The 12,003-nt window shown below is 47.1% G+C and overlaps 1 long non-coding RNA gene across 1 annotated transcript in view; it reads right to left on the minus strand.

Annotated features, from left to right (window-relative positions):
• Positions 1–318: 318 nt before the first annotated feature.
• LOC106149497 overlaps positions 319–12,003 on the minus strand; it is a 19,809-nt gene continuing 8,124 nt past the window's right edge. Inside the window, exons 2-3 of the long non-coding RNA XR_001235722.1 lie at positions 2,537–2,912; positions 319–487 (exon numbers count right to left, since the gene is read on the minus strand). This is a non-coding gene — a long non-coding RNA (uncharacterized LOC106149497). The remainder of the gene's footprint in view (positions 488–2,536; positions 2,913–12,003) is intronic.

Here is a 12,003-nt window from a genome sequence, read left to right on the forward strand (position 1 = left end):
CAGGCAGGTGCACCACATTCTTTTGGACATGAACACCTCCACTCTGACTTCTCACTAAGACAATACCCAGGAATAAGGAACGCTCGTGTCAGCAGCCTCAGACCATGCAGCAGCTACTCTGCCACCAGGCAGTTGACACGGAAGCCAGTGACGGCTCTGGAATAAGAATGCTGTGTCTACAGAAAGCTCTGGGTAGCAAAGACCCCATGGAAACATCACAGGAACGTGAACCAGGCACACGGCACGTTCTTTGGGCACATCTGTACGTGAAGAAAAAGCCGTCGTGCTGCACAAAAGACTAGGAGAAATAACTTTCCGATTTTTTATTAGTGAAATAATAACACCCAGTCTCCAAAACCCATTAAGCAAACATTTCTTGGCTTTTTCACAATACTTGACCCTCTTCCCGCCCACAACTGGAACTCTGGGTGCAACGGCATGAAGCTTCGGGCAGGCCAAGTCTGTGCATCAAACAACTGCGACCACCCTGGGAGAGAAAATAACAAATTTTAATTGGGATAATTATTTGACTACTTAATTTAGACTTTCAAATTGCTGAGGAGCCTAGGTCCCTACTTTAGAATACAAGATGTGGGTGGAAATTGTAATGCTGGAATCAACAGGATAAATTAATACACACTATTACAAGTCCAACTGAAATACATTTACAGTGACAAAAGTAGATTCTGAGCTCTAGATCATGAATCGACCTGTCGATTTTTCTCAACTGCGAACTCTGTCTAGGACCTGTTCATTATCTTTGATAATAGGCATCAGCAAAGTACAGCTCCTGGGTCACACACAGACTGCCACCTACTTTTTTTTTTTTTTTGGTTTTTGTTTTTTTGTTTTTTTCCGGTACCAGAAATTGAACTCAAGACCTCATGCTTGCCAGGCAGGAGCTGGGCCGCTGAGCTAAATCCCCAACCCCCCACCTGCTTTGTAAATAAAGTTTTATTGGAACAAATCCACAGTCATCAGTTTACATATCACTTATGGTTGCTTTCATATTGCACCAGCAGACATGTTAGTTGTGAGATAGTCTGGCCTGCAAAGTTGAAAAATTTACTATCTGGCCCTTCATAAAATGGTTGCCAACCTCTACTCTATAGAAACATAGCATAATATCATTTCCCCAACATAAATATTTAGTCTAAACCCAACAGTTTGAGTAAAAATGTATTAAAATATGTTTGAAGATTTATGCCTTAGATGGAGCACATGGAATAGCAATGATGCTTTTATTTGTTACACACCATTTGGAAAAAAACACTAAGTAAAAGAACTTTGCACTACTAAAATCTACTTTTACACTTGATCTTAGCCAAAAGGCCGGGAAGCGATAAAATCTACTTTTATACAGATAAGAATTATGCTGAAAATAAAGATTTTTATTTCAGTCTTTACTAGTAATTACTAAGTAGTTATTTTCACCTAACAGAGAAACTTGGAAAAGAAATACAATTTCATATGATTTCTGTCTCAGTTTTTCCACAGATTAAATATAAAAGGAAATGGAATTGGTATGTTTGATCCAACTCAGCACTTTCTAACAGAGATGAAATAGTGTCAATTACATGCACCGCAGTTGTTTTAAAGCAAACTGAAACATAAATATACTCAATTTAATTAAAGCATAAAAATGAAATGAGGTATCAATAGTAAAAGTGTGAGAACAGCAGTATTGGTGTGGTAATCTTATTTATGCATCTCGATTTACTGCATCCAAAACTGTGTGGGTTTTAAGCTGTCATTATAGGGATCCAGTTAAAATTGAGCAACAAAGGAGGGGAAAAAACAATTTAAATAAGTGACATTTTTCTTTTTGCATTCAGCCAGCTTCTAGAGGAAGGGCTATTAAACTTTTAAGCCAGTTTTTAATCAAAGTTTAGTGGTACAATATTTAATTGAAAACAACAGCAGATGTTCTTTATCAAAACATCTTCCTTAACAGTTAAATCAAGGTCTGAGGACTTATTTAATGAGCTAATGGTTGGTCTGTGGATGGAGCAGCATTTTTCCATGTACTTAGAACGCTAAGACACAGGGCGGAGCCTGGCTGGGGCTCTGCTGCCTGCTTTCCTGTCTCTCCCTGTGGGGTCGAAGCAGAGACGGGTGTTCCTAATACCAAACAGGCTTCATCCTACACCAGACCTGGCTATGAAAAAGACAAGCAACAGCAAACGGATCAGCAGGAGACGGAGACATAATTCACTCATCCAGCCAAGCTTGCACTACTGGAGATGCAGTGAGCTAAAGCACTCTGAAAGCGAGTCATCTTCCTGGGGTTCTCAGGGCCGGGTGGCCCGACACAGACCAGTGGGCTGAGTTGCCTGGCGCTCCTCGGAGACACCAGATCTGGGACTCTTCCAGCAGGAAGCAAGGGCCTCCCTGGGCCCCGCTGGCTCTCAGGCGGGGAGAGGAATGCCTTTGCCTCCTGTGGGCCCTGAACAGTTTTCAAATACATCCTAGAAGAAAGGAATAGAGCAGCCAGATTCCAAATGAGCCCAGTCCTAGAGTTTAATTTTCCTCCTACCCTAAAAGCCTCCAGGGAAAGCGGTTGGCAGAGGCTGAGCATGGCGGGAGGATGGACCGGGGAAGTGTGGGAGCTGGGACTGGATGGACTCGCGGCAAGGAAAGAAGGACGGGCCGGAAGGCGGCAGGGCGGAAGCTGCGGCCGCAGGCGTGGAGGAGGGCAGCCTGGCGTGCAGACGCGTCTGTGGAGGACCTGAGAGAGACGCGGAGCACGGCCCAAACCCAGGCGGCCCAGCGAGCAGGAGCTGGGCTTCCTGCAGACGGCTCGCAGACGTCTAGAACCGCGGCAGTGGCGTCAGCCAGGATCCCGGGCTTGGCTGGGCTTCAGAAGAAAGGCGATTATTCCCAGGAGGGAACCAGGCGAAGGAGGCCAGTTCCTGTTGCAAAGAAAACAGAGTCCAGGGCTGAGGTAAACGCTCAGTTTCTTCAGGGAATTCCAAAGGGTCGTTGTCAGCTGCTGAGTAAACTTAGCCTTAACGTTAAGCGGGGCTTTTCATCGGCGTGATCTTAGCAGGTAGTTCCTGGAGCACAGGCCCACGACCTGAGCATTTCCCCTGTGGCTCCCAACTCCATTACAGTGGAATATGCTAGAAATGGGTCCGTTTTGCATAATAATTTTCACAGCATAAACCCTTGACCGGCCAGAACTGCCTGCAGAGGCCCAAGTTAGGAATTTCATGTGCTCCAATTGGTTCAAGGCAGTAACATCTAAAATAGCTTTTATTCAGACCCCAATGGGCTGCTTCTCAAAAACTCTATTAGTACGGCGGTACAACAGTCACGTGACCCAAAGAGACCCGGCAAGATGGCTTCTGAGCAGCGCCTGAACCTGGAGAGCGTTCCTCTCCCACATCATGCCAGTTCCCTGGACTTGGTAACTTGATTCCAGCTGCTAAGGGAGTAGGAGGTTTGCCGGGATCCGCATCACCGCCCCTCCCAGCGCTGTGCTGAAGACCTCCAGACACCTCCACCAGGTCTGCGTCCCACCCCTGGGGCTGTCGGGCCTCCCCAGGACACCCTGGCTACAAGATCTCGGGCCACACCCAGGACAGTACAGGTCTCCCTGAGGGCCCGGGAGTCAGGAAGTCCCTCTCTTCCAAGCTGTGTCTTCTCACCCCAGCTTTACCCTGAGGCCATGTTCTCCACAGGAAGAAAGCTCCTGGGCAGTCTGCGGCCTTCAAGGCCCTGACAGTCAAGCCTGCTACCATGGACATCAGTGATCTGTGGGCTTTTAGCACCAAGCCTAAGGAACACGAGGGCAAAAGCTTCACCTCCCAACCATGAGGACGTAAAATAAGGCGTAATTCACTCACTCTCCTGACCTGAGAGCATGTCACACAGCAAGAATCAACAGAAAGTACTTCAAAAGCACTCCCTTTATTCAAGCACATCTGTGCCTCTGTTTAAAAACAAGTACTTTAGTGGGACGTGATGGCACATACCTACAATTCCAGATACTCAGGAGGCTGAGGCAGCAGGATCACAAGTTTGAGGCCAGCCTGGGTTACATAGTAAGAACTTTTCTCAAAACAAAATTTAAAAAGAAAAAAAGGGCTGGGAACGTACCTCGGTTGTAGATTGCTCAGAGGACTTGTCTGGCGTGCCAAGGCCATGGGTTGAACCCTTAGTGGAAGTAACACACACACACACACACACACACACACACACACACGCACACACACAAAGTTTCTAATAAGCGTTGTTAGAAAGGGGCTACTAAAGGAGGTGGCCTGGCATTAAGAAAATTGAATCTAGCTGGGCGTGGTGGTCCAGCACTTGGGAGGCTGAGGCAGGAGGATCTCTTCAAGTTCAAGACTGGCCTAGGGTATAAAGTGAGCTCAAGGCCAGCCTGAACTGCATAGTGAGACCCTGTCTCAAAAGAGACAAAAAAAAAAAAAGAAAAAAAAGAAAATTGAATCTGAAATTTGACAGTGCCAAACTTGTCAGAATCAAAACAAGGTCACTCTGTCAAGCCCAAACCAAACATAAAATAAAATGAAGGAAGCCAGAGGTTGTGAAGGGGGTCTCATGTATACACGCCTGATATCAGAAATGACCACAGAAAACTCTGCCCGATCCCCAACCTTGTCCAAAGCCTGCTGCAAACTTATACCAAAAATAATAATAATGATACTTCTACAAGGACGTCTGCTCAATCCCAGACTGATACCACCCTGTTGCTCTTTGTAGCCAAGGGTGGTTATTTCAAACTGTTTCATGCAGTCATCCTCATTCTGCCTTTGAAAACTTCCCCTTGCTCAGCCTCCTGGAATAGCTCCTGTCTTATGATGGCACCTGTATTCCCGCCACCATCCCCAAGTGAACGCCATTACCTTTGAGAGAGCGCCCTCTGTCTGTTCCTTAGGGTGGCGGTAGCAATAGTAACAGGACTAGAATGAGCTTGCTGTCTGCTTAAGAGCCTGACTCCCAGGGCACTACACTGCAGGCACAGACAACACAACGTCTTCGTCGTTCACACAGTAAATCTTAAGAAAAGAAGTGAATCTGTGGCATCAGTGAAAGGAGTGCTATTATTCCAACACTTTAACAAGCTTATAAACCAACTCGGTACCAGCGAAAGGAATGCCAGACTCATCCGCTTACCCAGCCAGCTGATCCTGTGCCCAGGGGGGAAGTCGATGCTCTCAGGGCGGCTCTCTCGGAAACCTCTGCCTAGGAGCATGCCACTCTGTTACTCCTGTGACTGGATCACTGAGAATATTTTATTCACCCTGGTTTGCTGTCCTCCCAAACATCTTACAATGAGACTTTTTTATTTTTTATTTTTCTAATTTACCAAGGTGAATTATGGAATTAGGCAACTGGGGAATTAAAACAGGGCACTGCCCCATTTACCACCAACGGATCAAATCCTCTCCCCATTACAAAGGAAGGATGGTGCCTAATTACAGACATACTTGTCACGAACAAAAATGCCCCCCGGTTTATTTGATAGGGGATGTAATAGAAAAACCCTCTGTTAATTCAAAGTTAAAGTGTAAAATAATGACTGTTAAATAAGGAGACGAAGCTCTCAGAGCTTTAACAGCCTCACATGACACACACAGAGCAGTGAGGGAAAGTTCAAAATCTAAATTTCTTTTGCAAGTGTGCAGACTTGGAAGAGGCTGGTACACGCTGACTTGTGAAATCTTCCTGATGTGAAAGGTCATCACACAAGTGAGCAGAATGCAAAGCAACCACACACACACACACACACACACACACACACACACACATCTTCATTGATGATCTGGATGCGTTCCTCAGGCACTTCTTCGTCCTGGTGCTGCAGGTGCAGGTGCAGGGCTGGCAGCATGCTCTGCATCACTTGGCTTTAAATGACCTCTAGAGAGTCCTTCAAGCTCTCTGATATTGCACTTTATAGGCTATTAATGCTGCTTCAATTATATCATTAGCTATTTCCCTGCACAGCAGTAGCTCTTTTAAGAGCACAGATACAGAATACTGATAGGAAATCAATTTCTGTCCAGTTCCTGCCCTTTACTATACGATGAGGTGTTACCATCAAGGGACTTTACAAACGGGCAGAACAATCGTGGAGGCTTTACTTTAGTCACGTGTCCCCCAGTGTCTCTGCAACAATGTGAGGGAGCCGTCCCGATCCAGAGCTGTCCCAAAAGGGCAGACTTGGTTTGTGAAGAGTCCAAAAGTCAAGTTCATCAGGTCTACCAACACAAAGGACTTTATCAGCAGCTTTGCCCCAGACCCCACACAAGAAATCTCACTGATCAGGGGTTCTCCTAATTTCCTCTCATAGTGAGTCACTGTGTGTGTGTGTGTGTGTGTGTGTGTGCGCGCTGGGGGTGCTAAGGATTGAGCCCAGGACCCTGCACTACACTCCCAGTTATTTTTATTTTTATTTTCAGACAGGGTCTTACTAAGTCACTAAGTTGCTCCGGCTGGGCTCAAACTTGTGATCCTCCTGCCTCTTAGGGTGCTGGAATTACAGCCTACACGCGAGTGCCATCATGCCGAGCACTAGTTGCTATTTAAGGCCTGAGAATTCCCATTCCTTCCCCTTTGTGTATTGGGCCCATCTGTCGCCCATCGAAGACAGTCTCCATCCATGCTCTTGTCCCCAGTAATCATGACCAGTGTGCTCTTCCGCTCACAAACATGTCCGGGCAGGAACAGCAGGCTGCACACTGCATGAGGGCCCTGCCCTGGGCCTGGATGAGGCTGTGTGTAACTCTCCCCAGCCCGGGCATGCACCTGGCACAGCCAGGCCCTCCTCCAAGAGGAAGACACGACACTACTGGCTCAGCAAGACTTGACCCCTCTGTGTTGCAGTTGCCTGATGGAGGTGCTGCTTTCTGATTCCCATCAATGTACTGCACAGACTAATAAGGCCCCTGCACTATGGAAATCATAGTCCTGCTTTTGCTTTTTGGTACTAGGAATCGAACTCAGGACCTTGTGTTGGCCAGGCAGGCGCTGTACCTTGAGCTATATCTCTGGATCTTTTTTGTCTTTTTGAGACAAGATTTCACTATGGAGTTCAGGCTGGCCTTGAACTCACTGGGTAGCCCAGCTTAGCCTCAAACTCACAGCACTCCTCCTGCCTCAGCCTCCCAAGTGCTGGAATTACAGGTGTGTGCCATCACCTGGCGCCTTTGTTCTTCCCCTACCTGAATCCATTCCCCTCTTCCTACACCACAAATCTGCTCTGGCCGGCCCTGTCACCCCACAGGAGCACACTGTCATCTAGATGTGGCATAATCAAAAACAAAAATAAATATATAAAAACTTTTAAAATTTATTACAGTTAAAAAATTGCCATTCATTCTTCAAAATATTCCCCTTGCTTCAAACACATTCCATCATTTTTACCACTTTCTGAAGCAGTTCTACAAGTTCTCTTCCATGAGTGTCTTTAGTTATGCTGTGATAGCTGCTTTTGATGCCTTAAGTCAGTTTAAAACATTTACCTTTGTGGTCATTTTGACTGTGGGAAGAGCCAGTGAATAAGGTGGGTAAGGACCTGCCATAATGTTTTAATGAGCTGCCTTTCCACTGGCTGCCACTCAGCAGCAGCAGACCCTGTAAGTTTTTTATCACAGTTCATAAATATATAGGCCAGGCACGGTGTCACATGCCTGTAATCTTAGCACTTGAAAGGCTGAGGCAGGAGGATCACCACAAGTTCCAGGCCAATTTGGGCTACATAGTGACACCCTGTCTCAAAGAAAAAAAAAACACACACACAAAAGAGAACTTCCAGAACTGCTTCAGAAAGTGCGAAGAATCATGGGATAAGTGTGTTCAATGCCAGGGGGAGTATTTGGGGAGAATTAATGATAATATGTCTTTTACTGTAATAATTTTTAAAATTCAAACATTCACCATATATTTTGGCCATACCTGGTAAACTCCAGTGCGAAGCCCTGGGCCTGGTGTGCAAGACCTTGGACAGCTGGCAACTGCTCCCATTTCTGCACGGGCACACTTTGCTCAGCTAGGCTGGTCAGCAGAACAAGTCTAAGTGTCAGCCACCAGCGTGGCCCCCTCTCCCGCACCATCCACCTCAGCTGGATGATCAGCTGCACGCCGTCCCAGCCTGATCCTCTCCCGCTCACTGGAGATGGAGAGGGGACCCGAAGCCACAGTAGTGATGACAGGTAGCCGCTGCCACACCCGGCTAAGCAGAACCACTTTTCCCTTCCCTAAAAGTGGCACTAGGAACCGCAACCAAAAACTACGTGTGCTGTGTGTTTTCCACATTATTTTTCTTTGAAAAGTACTACAAATTAGACAAGAACTCATGCTAAAGGACTCCATCACCTTCACACACCACCCCCATTCACCTCTCTGTGAAAGTGGGTGGGGTGAACAGACTCTCCCCTACCCGCCTCGGCCCGCTTCCCCCTCTCCTGCCGGCTACAGCCAGCCAAGCGAGGAGGAGGAGGAGCGCAGCGCCTGTGGTGTTGGACACAAAGGACCCAGTGGCCAGGGCCACCCGACTACTCATCACAGCAGCAGAGGAGGAGGAGGGACGCCGGAGGAGCCGCGGCCACGGTCTGCAGGGAAGGGTGTGAAAACCCAGCCTTCCATCTGACTTCTGGCTAAGGAAGAGGGAGGTTGCTGAGGGTTTGGTACTGTCTGAAAGCAGGAACAGTTCCATCACTGAATGTAAGAGCCACCTTTAGCCGTGGTTTTGCTTTCTGCGGTTTCAACGGCCCTCAGTCAACCCAGGCCTGAAAGTATTACATGGAAAACTCCAGGCTGCACCTAGTGGCACTCAATCGCAACCTCCACTACTCAGGGGGCTGAGGCAGGAGCACGAGAAGTTCGAGGCCAGCCTGGACAACTCAGTGAGACTTATCTCTTAACAAATTAAAAGGGGCTGGGGATGTAACTCAGTGGTAGAGAGCTTGCCCGGCATGTTTGAGGCCTTGGGTACAATCCCAGTACTGAAAAAAAAAAACAAATTCTCAAAAAAAAAAAAAAAAAAAAATCCAAGAATAAGCAATTCCAGTTCATACATCTAAAATAACTTTCATTAGAGAACAGTGTTAGAACTGCTCTATTTTATTACTAGCTATTATTGCTAATCTCTTACAGTGGCTAATTTATAAATGAAATGCATATATAGGGGAAAAGAACATAGTCTATAGAGAGTTTGGCACTGTCCACGGGTTCAGGCACCCACTGAGAGTCTTAGAATGTGTCCTCTGGGTAAGGGGGGCTGCTGTGTCTCAGAACCTCTCATCTGGGGGAAAGGGACCGAGGTCAGGCACGAGATGATGGGGAGGGAAGAAGGGGACAGGGCAGAGGAAGAGCAGGCTCTCAGCCGTAGCCCCCTAAAGTCACTAGCTAGCAAGTTATGGGGTGGCCATATTACTTGGCTGGTGCTGCTGTTACAAAATACTGTGGACTGGGTAGCTTAAACATTAGAAATGTACTTTGTCACAGTCTCAGAGAGTGGAAGTCCAAGATCAAGGTGAGGCAGCTCTGCCAGGTAAGGCAAGTGAGGCCTCTCCTGTTGGCCTTCAGCTGGCCGCCACCTCCCTGCAACTTCACCTGCCTTTTCTCCATGAATAACACCTCACGTAGCTCCCCCACCTCTTTTAATAGTAGGGCACCAACCCTGTTGGGTTAGGGGCCCATCCTTACAGTCTCATTTTAATTTAACAACCTCTATATAGATAGTCATGTCTCTAGGCACTGGCAACTAGGGCCTCACTAGATACACTTTGGGGCATGAAAGGCACCATCCAGCCCAGAAGAAATCTGTTCACATTTTCTGTTTCTTCTTGACCAGTGTCCGTAGTCTGTGCCCGCACAGAGGGATGACAGTGTGAAGAGCAGAAACAGTGTGGCCATCAGCCAGGCCGGTGACTTCCTCTTCTAGGCTTGGGAGACCCGGAGCCGGTGGCTTCTCAGCTGTCAGTCTTGTTTCAGGTATAGTGACTTACCGGAACTGAAAGGAAGGCTGAACCCTCCGCACACTCAAAACAATTGGAATCGTGAGTTACAGACACTGCCAACTCGTTTTCCTCAGTAACTTGGTGTTGCCATTCTTCTGAGTTTGAACATTATTATATCAAACCGCTGAAAGGATTCGACACCTACTTTTTATATTCAAATATATTTTGGGCAGCAACCCAACATTTTCTGTAACTGTACATATTCATTTACTACCACAATCGTATTCGAGTGCTAAAAAGGTCAGATAATGCAAATTAAAAAATAAAGAAAGGTGGCCATCAGCCGGCCAAGGGAAGAGGCTTGGAATAAATCTTTCCTTACTGGTTCTCCATGAAAAATGACACAGGTAGAACGCTGATCTTGGACTTCTAGGTCCCAAAACCCTGAGAAAATCAATTCCCGTGGTTTAAGCCCACCCAGCCTATAATACTTTATTATAGCAGTCCTACAAACTAATATAGCTCTACAACAAATAATGAGATCAAATTAATAATCAATAAACTTCCCATAAAGAAAAGCCCAGGCCCAGACAGCTTCACTCCTAAAAGCTACCAAACATTAAGAGAAGAATTAATACCAAGTTTTGACAAACTCTTCCCAAACAGAGGAGGGAACCCTTCCTAACTCACTGTGAGAGGCCAGGATTACCCTGAAAATCCCCCAGATGAAGCCAGCAAGGAAGAGCCCAGTATCTCTGTGGAAACAGGTATAAAAATAACCCTCCACAAAATATTAGCACATCCAATCCAGAAACATAAAAAAGGGTTGCACACTGTAGCAAAGCGGGATTTGAGTTTTAATTTTCCAGGAATGCAAATTTGGTTTAACATTCAAAAATAAGTTAATGGAATACACCATATAATAGAATAAAACGAACCTTCAGTTGTCAACCCAAGCGACGCAGAGACAAAATTCAACACCATTTCATGATAAAAACGCTCACCAAACCGGGAGTAGAAAGAAATTTCCTCATCTCTCTCTGATGAGACCAGACCATCTAGGAAAACCTGCACCCAATTTCAGACTCAGAGGAGAGCGATTTCACTTTCCCTCTGAGGTTGAGGTGGCGACAAGGAGTCCAACCTTTCCACAGCTCTCCCACAAAGTACCAGAGGAACTAATCACGGAGATTCAGAGAAAGAAAGGTAAAACTGCAGGTTCGGGCAGAAGTAAAATCACGCCCATAACCCTGTTTCCACATTGTCCGTCTCACTAAACACAACCTGGGTAGCTGACAACTTTCCTGGAGCACAGAGCTGTGAAATTTCTGCTAAAGGCTTTCTTTTCCTCTTTCTCTGAATACACACATCTCTTCCTATTTTCAAGTCCTCCAGCTTGCCGGGGCTGTCACTCCCAGGGGATCCCTTCCACGACGGGGGTCCCCACTGCCGTCTTTGCTTGCCGAGCTGCAAGGGCTCCTGAAGGGACTGTCATTCTTTTGTAACCCCAGTTACTGGAAGGCTGAGGCAGGAATATCACAAGCCTGAAGCTACCCTGGGGAATTCAGCCAGCCCCCGCAGCTACTCAGGGGTAGAACGCTTGCCTCCAGGCTCTGGGTTCACTCTGCAGCACCAAAACGCAGACTTGACTTGGCATAAGAAAACACGAAGTTTCACGTAACACAAGTGGGAGCCAGGTTCTGAGGATCCTTAAAAGCAAGTGGTTGGCAAAGACCTGCGCTTGCAGCTTGGCTCCGAGGATCACACTGGGCCTGGGCCCAAGCGGTCCCCAGATCCACACCTTTCCCCCTTAACGACTCATTCCTAAAAGCGTTTCCCATACCACAGCACTCAGGTGTCCCCGGCGGGCGCGGATTTTTCCCGTTACTAAGGACTATCCGCGGCCCTCATCCCTAGCCCAGAGCTATCTCCCCAAGCCTTTCTGATTTTGAAAGTGGTCCCGCCTGGGCTCGACTTTACGATCCTCCTGCCTCAGCCTCCCAGGGCGATGGGATCACAGAATTTAATCGCGGAGTGGAATGGTCCAAGCCCTCGCGGTTGTTCCGCCGTCCAGCCG

The sequence above is a fragment of the Chinchilla lanigera genome, unplaced genomic scaffold, assembly GCF_000276665.1.
Source record: "Chinchilla lanigera isolate Chin_1 unplaced genomic scaffold, ChiLan1.0 scaffold00046, whole genome shotgun sequence".
In the NCBI taxonomy this organism is placed as follows: domain Eukaryota; kingdom Metazoa; phylum Chordata; class Mammalia; order Rodentia; family Chinchillidae; genus Chinchilla; species Chinchilla lanigera.